At 40.3% G+C, this 8,182-nt stretch overlaps 1 long non-coding RNA gene across 1 annotated transcript; it reads left to right on the plus strand.

Annotated features, from left to right (window-relative positions):
- The first annotated feature begins 647 nt into the window (after positions 1–647).
- On the plus strand, positions 648–5,589 carry LOC130724007 (uncharacterized). Its single transcript, XR_009014410.1, has 6 exons — positions 648–880; positions 1,294–1,358; positions 2,206–2,691; positions 3,609–3,701; positions 3,972–4,359; positions 4,875–5,589. It is a non-coding gene; the product is annotated as an uncharacterized LOC130724007 (long non-coding RNA).
- Positions 5,590–8,182: the final 2,593 nt, after the last annotated feature.

Genomic DNA, 8,182 nt, shown 5'->3' on the forward strand with positions numbered 1-8,182 from the left:
GGGCTCCAATCAGCATTTTTTTTGTTTTTTTGTGCTTTTTTTTATACAAATTAATAAAGTTAATATTTAATTATAGTATTCATTTAATTTTAAATCTAAATTAGGTGGAATAAAAATTATAAATATATGTGGTATGGCAGGACCCCATAATAATAAAATAATGAATTATGAGTTGGAGCAAAATCTGCTTCAGTTCCTTAGTAATTTCTTAAGTCTAATGTGGTAGTACGGGCCCATATGAATTATGCAGAATAATGCTGAATAGTGTGCTAAGGAACCCAATAATGAACCTGTTGGGGGAGACAGGGGAGCCCATGGGCAGAGGAGCAAGACACCAAGAGATCTTGGATACCACATCTTAACCCAAAACCTTAAGGCATTAGGTTTATGGGTCACATCTCTTATAAAGCCTTCTCCTCACCCAAACTTAACCAATGTGGGACTCCAACTCCGCACTTGAATTCTCAACAGAACCTTTACATTCGAGTTGCTCTTAGTCCATTACAACACTCTTTCAAAATACAAGTATCAGATGGTGTGCAAGTAACCAAAACAGTAATGACATTTACAACTCCATAAATAATGTTCCCCACCTGCTATCGCACAGAAGGAGAAGAATCTCTCTATTTATATGTTGCCTTGTTTTTCTTTCTCAGCAAATCAAATATTTCCAACTCTCAACTTCAATTCTTCCGTCATTAATTTTAGATAGATCAAAACCCCTCACCTGATCCACCCTTTTTTGCAAGTGAGTGAGAGTGACTATGGTGGGTGGCAAACTTTCCAACATGGCTATTCAGCTCCAAAACGAAACTCTTCCTTGTTCCTCTCAGGTTCTTCACTCTATGGGCTCACACCTCTAACCTTGCTTCTTTTCCAGGTCACCATCAATCTCTAAGTACCTTCCGAATTCTTGTCAACAATATTTTAATGTGTACCCGTTTCTTGTTTCTTTACCCATTCATCACTCATGGAATTAATTTTACAATTTCAAAGTTTTCGGCATGTGTCTGTTTGTGTGTGTATGAACAAAATTAACTCTTACTTTGTTTTTTCAAAAGATATATGCATGTTTTTTTTATAAGCAAACATATATATTAGAAAGCACAAGGGGTGCTGCCATGTTACAAAGGTTCAGGTGAAGCAAAATTCAAAAGATGCATGTAGGTTTCTTTCAAAATGGATTCATGTTTCATCCTCACATGCAGAACCCATAAAAAAAATATTTTTTAAAATTTTATTATTATTCCAAGACAAGGTGCATATGGTTTATGATTGATGTTTTTGTTTCAGGGTACAAGACCAAACATATAGAAAAAGAATATATGAGACATTTGAAGCTACAACTGTGATTTCGGGTAATATATATAATGTATTTATATTTTTTTTTAGAGAAAATTATAAATATATTTCAGCCTCAAATAAAGTATATGCAGAATGTCAAATGTAACATAAACGAGCCTCAAATAAGGACATGTGAAATCAAAAAAGGAAATTTTGTTTGTAACTCAGAAATTGTGAACCGTGGAAATTATTATTGTTTGTTGTCTGGAAATTGATAATGCTCTTCGAAGTATAAAATTTAGGTTGAGCTGCTTAGAAATTTAGAAGTTATTGGTGTTTATGGTGTTGCTGATCCTCTAAGTAAATGTTTAAGAGCTCATAATTCCCTTTATTAAGCCTATACTCTTATTGATGCATCCTGTTTGGATGGACTAGGTGATACTGCTATTGTGATTCTCTGGTAAATTGCCCTGATGATGCTGAGCCTGCAATAAAATTTATGTCACAGAATCAATCACCTTGTTCTTTTTCATTCCCCTGCTTTTAAAGTCACCGCAGTACCACTATTTTGGTATCACCTTTAGTTGCATGTTAACACTTAATCAAAACCTGATATCAATAGATTCTGCTCTCACATATAGCCAACAATTTCTTTTTACATAGTTAATTCTTTTTGTTTGAGAGAGAGGAGGATGTGAGTCTGGAGTATGATGCAGATGCTGGTTTGTTCTGATTATACCACATTGCAAAGGCCTTAATCTTTAGGTGTAATGTATCAGATTTGTGGTGTAGCTTTTATTCAAAACACTTAAAATCTGTAATTTTGATACATGTGATGTAGCTTTTATTTTTATCTTTTCTTAGCTACTGTTATTTTTATCATTTCATTCATGATATATCTGATACGTCTTTTATTTAAAGTATGGCTGGAAAAGGTAAGCAAATACAATCCACATCATCTACGGTGCCAAATCAGTCATCTCATGATTCAGTCATTCATGAACCATCTGGTGTAGAGCTTGGTTCCTCATCTGGTGTTCAAGGTCTGCCTCCTAGACCAAAAAGGGACTATTGCACTGTTCAAGTTAGAAGTATGTCATTTAACTTAATTTTCATACATTTCATTCAAATGTTGGTTTATTATTAGTTTTTCTAGTTGATAATGAAGGGGAGATAAAAGAAGTCAGCATGAAGGTAAGAGAGATGGACTACCTTCCACGTGGAGAAACGGTTGTAATTTCTTTTGTGGGAATCGACCAAGCGCCATAGATGTCAATGGGCTGTTGGGAGTTTTCTTGGGCCGAGTAGCCTCAAATCATAAATTCATACCCATTTCCTTTGAAAGTTGGCCAGAAGTATCGGGTACCATTAAGGATCATAGATTATAGATTAAAGGAGAAAACTAAGGTAAATTCAATTCTATTCATTGGTCACTTCTTTCTTGAGGGATGAGTTTGTAGAGGCTATCCATGATTAACTAATTGTAAAATGAATCAATTAGGCTAATTACCTGATTATTAAACTAGCTAGAGTAGACTGTAATGATTCAGTGGTTGATGCGGGGTCTGCTAACTAAACTAGCTGTAGTGATTATTGACCTGAATTGCTGATGAATGATATGCCAAAGTTCTATTCATTCACCATGCTGCCACCTACCCTAACCCATGTCTAAATGTCTGTGGAGTCTAAACAAGATTTGGTTCCTCACACTTGATTTTTAGGTTTAATAGTTCCTAATTTCCTATAGTTAGTTTGGTAATATCTGTTAGGTAGTTGAACTGAAATTACTTGTACTATCAGAGTTTACCTAAAAGAGTATTTAAATTCTTAACATCTCTTTTCAGTTTTAGGCGCTTTGTTATTAGTACTGTTAGTGTGATTTTGAGCAACTTAGGAATAAAGAGGCTAAGTATAAATCTTGTCCCAGTGCACAACTTAGGAAAGATACAATGTTTTTTTTAATCCGAGCTTCCTTTTGTGACTAAAGGTATTGAAGTAGCGTTCTACCAAATAAATTTTCCTTTGTTGCTACTGTTTAAACCTCTAAAATTAATCACCAGAAAAAGCTCCAAGTTTTGAGGACACAAGCATTTGTTGCGCCACAAAGGCATGGCACCCCAAGTGTAGCTTGCTGCTGGAATGTAGACGCAAATGTAACTGTTTCTGAATTAAAAAAAATAATTGATTAGTCCTTGTTGGGTGCATGGTCCTGCTGCAAACCAATAGTGTTAATCTTTTGTTGATGTATGGATATGATATCCATTGTTGTTATTTAAATGGTTTACCATCATAATAAATTGACTTTCCTTTGTGCATATTTGTAGGAGATGTGTCAAAAAAACGCTGAGAATAGAGCAAAGCTTACAATTAATCATATTGGTGGCTCTAAAAAACTTAAGAGAAGGCGGGTAGAGATAGTAAGTACTAATTTTAATTTACAGTAAAATATGTTATTCAAATTATGTCGTATGTATATTTGACATTTTAAAATATGATTATGATCAAAAGATGAGTGAAACAGGGCAGTCGGTGAGCATGGGCACTTTGTACATTGTAACACATACAAGATCTGATGACACAGATGTCAATGAATAGGCTCAAGCTATTTTGGAATGCCTTGTATTTAATTTTAATTGTTTGTGTGAGTGATCTGTTCTCTGATTGATATCTTAACTCAAATCATATAGGAGAAAATCGTTGAGATAGAGAGTCAAGGAACTGCTCCCAAAAAAATCTCACGCGTTGATTGTCTTGGGCGCTTTGGGAAAAAAAGAACATTCTGGGCGGGTAATTAGATGTGTGGGTGATGGAGTTTTCCCATCAGAAGTCTTTGGAGCTAGATCACGTTTTTGTGGCACATGTTCCGGTTCTTATAATGCGGCTAAACAAAGTCATGTTGGACAACTTGAGAACGAAGTAAAAGAACTTATGACCACGGTGACCGAGTTGACCAAGTTGGCCAAGTTGACCACAAAAGACGATAAAGTGAAGAGGATGAAGATTCTTCTTGCTCAACTACTCAAGAATGCGTCAATGGCGGTACTTTCTGATCTCATATTTGAACTTGATGATGATGTAAGTTCATTTCTTTACAACCATTTCTTGGCTAATGATCTTCATGCCTGCTGAATTTGGCTACTTGTATCTCATGATTCTTTTCCTAATTGGTAAGTGCAATGATCTACAATTAAAATTTTAAAAGTAAAGATGCAGAATTAACTCATTTTAGACCCACCAGTGTATATGCAAAATATCAAATGTACGTAACAAAAACAAGCTTTCCCTCACCTTCCTCCTATGATACGAGTGTTCCTTCTTGATGATACTATTATGCAATGGTGTATCTCCTGGTATTCTCAAGGTCGGACCAGTACATGCATCTATATACCTCTAGCGCGAGATTGAGATTTAAGCGAGTTGGGTTCTGAATAGTTTGATTTCTATAGGAGATTTTTAAAAGAATTGACAATATGGTCTTATATTTGTTGCTAGAGCTACCTTGGCCAGATATTTACAACGTTTTTCCATTGTAACTAGACTATCTTCTTCTGCATTTTGGTCTTATATTTGTTGTCTTTGTTTTTTACTAGCTCACCTTTTGGAGAATGACATTAAATTGGGTGCCTCCACAATCCCCTGTATGTCTTCTTTAAGAGGCTCATCCCATGACCCTTGATGGCAATCTGTATTCACTTGAACAAGTCTGCTGGTTTGAAGGCAAGATCAGTAATATCAAACCTGTTTATTATATGCCCTGATGCAAGAGCTTGTACCCGAGCTTCAACAAATACGCTAGAACAAGTCCTACATGACATAGGTTTCCAATAACAGAAGGCAGCTCGACCACAAGGGTTTTCCCGGGAGTACTTGGGCAAAAACTAGACACACGTCACTCATCTTCATGGCATTGACAAGTATGCTGCAAACGCCTATGCAATATTTTATACTGGAAAATGGCAGCGAGTGACACCCTGCCCTGCAGATCGCTATCTAAATGATTATTGGAAATTCCTCCATAATATTAAGGATACATTGTGATTTGTGAAGGACTTGGAGGAAGGGAAATTCCACACGTTTTGTGAGTTGTCTGTTCTATTACTTTTGTGTATCTTTCTTGCCAGTTTACTTTACTTGAAAACAATTAAAGTAGGAACTCAAGTATTGAAAGCTAAGATTCTGGAATTGTCTTCTCTAACTACAACTTATGAACATGTTAGAATAGAATATATTTCAGGTGCTTCAGTTTGGTTGGTCCCTAAGTGCTGGACCATCGTTGTCTAATTAAGTACTACCCGATAATAATGCATAATTTTTCCATCTCCTTGAGCTCTGCTAGGGTTTCCTAGGCTCTGCACCTGTGAGACCAGATCTGAGACCTTGTGTTTCTCCATCCCCTCCCCTTAGTGGGATAAACCTTGGTCCACCCTCCATGGATCCGTGGCAAAATATTGCTCTCCGTCCGGATGAGATTCAGAACTTACCCTTTCCACTTGAAGACACAGAAACACCCACCAGAGACGAATGGTGGCTAGTGGGCAGAGTCCACACTCAACAATCAATCAACAACAAAGCTTTCAAATCAATGGTTACTGCGGCCTAGAAAACGAAGCATGGATTCGAAGTAAGAGATCTAGCAAAGAATCTATTCACCTTCAGATTTTTTGCGGAGCAGGACCTTGAAAATGTGATGAAACAAGGTCCCTGGAACTTCAACCACCATCTGATTATCCTCAAAAAACTTGACCCTGATGAGAACCCTAAAGAGGCTGAGCTGACCCACACCCAGTTTTGGGTCCAGATCTACGACCTTACTCTGAACTTGAGAACAGAGCAAATGGCGAGAAGCCTGGGTAACTTCATAGGAGCCTTTGTCACATGGGATGATAAAGAGGAACAGAGGCTTGGCAACTCCCTAAGAATCAGGGTAGAGATTGATGTCTCCAAACCACTCAAAAGGGGTACGGCCATCCCCAGATCTGGTAAACCCCCACTCAAAATCCTGTTTAAATACGAGCGTTTGGCGGATTTTTGCTTTGGCTGTGGCGCCCTAGACCATGTCCTTCGCTACTGTGATGATAAGGACGAAGCGTGGCAAGAGGAAGATGATGCCAACCTACCTTACGGACCCTGGGTCCGCGCCTCCCCACTCAAACCAACAAACCTTACAGTTATGAGACAAGAAGGAAGAATCTCACTGACTAAGAAGACCCTTTTCTCTGACAAAGGGGAAGGAGAAAAGTTCAGGGAGCAAACCCAATCAAACATAAAGACCTCAAGAACAGGGACAAAATATTCCAAAGCTACAGAGCTCGTAGAGTTGGAAGAGGCCACCATAGTGGGAAACATACCCCACTCACACGAAGAGGCACAACCCCAGGGGACCACAGCCATAAAGGACTCCTTTATTACCATTAATGCTGAGGCGGGCTTGGTGGAATCTCTGGGAAATTTCTCCCTCCAGATTGAAGACCTCCCACCGAAAGTTCCCACGACAATAAATACTCCCAATCCCAAAACCACCCATGAAAATCACAAAACTATTGCTGAAACTCACACAACCAACACTGCTCTGAACCCAGGGGAGGAAACCCACTGTGACGCCCGGGGCCGACGATGGCGGGGAGTGATCGCCGGTGCAGTGAGGCACGGACAAGGAGCGGCTCCTGGCAGGCTTCTAAGCGGAGGGGCACATGAATGAACCGATCTCACACCCGAAAAAGAGGTATTCCGAGACTGTATAAGGATGGACTATCCAGTTGAGGAGGGCATAAGAGATTTGATTGGTACTACTCATAACAACAAGTTGCAACTTCTTTTCGGGAGCCCAACTGATAAGAACTCCATGGTTAAGTGTGCTTGCCTTGAAGCAATATCGTGATGGGTGACCTCCTGGGAAGTTTTCCTGGGAAGTGCGCGAGTGAGGACAAAGCACACTGAAAAGACTCGTGTTGTTACCGTGAGGCCAGTCGTCAGATCGGGATGTTGAAAGTGGTATCAGAGCCGACCTCTCCCAGTACGGTGTGGTTCGGGGACGAACCAAGCGGAAGCTGGTGGGCCTGTGACGCCCGGGGCCGACGAGGGCGGGGAGTGATCGCCGGTGCAGTGAGGCACGGACAAGGAGCGGCTCCTGGCAGGCTTCTAGGCGGAGGGGCACATGAATGAACCGATCTCACACCCGAAAAATAGGTATTCCGAGACTCTATAGGGATGGACTATACAGTTGAGGAGGGCATAAGAGATTTGATTGGTACTACTCATAACAACAAGTTGCAACTTCTTTTCGGGAGCCCAACTGATAAGAACTCCATGGTTAAGTGTGCTTGCCTTGGAGCAATATCGTGATGGGTGACCTCCTGGGAAGTTTTCCTGGGAAGTGCGCGAGTGAGGACAAAGCGCACTGAAAAGACTCGTGTTGTTACCGTGAGGCCAGTCGTCAGATCGGGATGTTACACCCACAAAGAACCTCCCACTTCCAAGGCAGCGGAGGAAGAGTCCAAGAATCCAAGTGCCCAACCTCTGACCAAAAATGTCAAAACATGGAAGAGAAGAGCCAGGGAGCCCACATGAGATGAAACCCACACGCAAGAACACCAGAAGGAAACCAAGAGGAAGGATCATTCCATGGATGAACCCTCTTACATGGACACAGACCCCTCACCTACCCCTCAAAAGGCACGACTATCATCTGTGGAGACTGCGGAGCAGTCCCGCCGCCAACAATGAAAACTCTAAGCTGGAATTGTCGCGGGCTTGGGACCCCAGAGGCAATTCGAGTTGCGCGCCAACTCATCCACTCACAAGCCCCCAACCTCGTCTTCCTTATGGAGACTAGGAAGAAGTTCTCTGAGATTCAACGCCTTCGACGAATCGAGGGTTTTGACTGTTTTTTTGCTGTCGA

The sequence above is a fragment of the Lotus japonicus genome, chromosome 6, assembly GCF_012489685.1.
Source record: "Lotus japonicus ecotype B-129 chromosome 6, LjGifu_v1.2".
Classification (NCBI taxonomy): Eukaryota; Viridiplantae; Streptophyta; class Magnoliopsida; order Fabales; family Fabaceae; genus Lotus; species Lotus japonicus.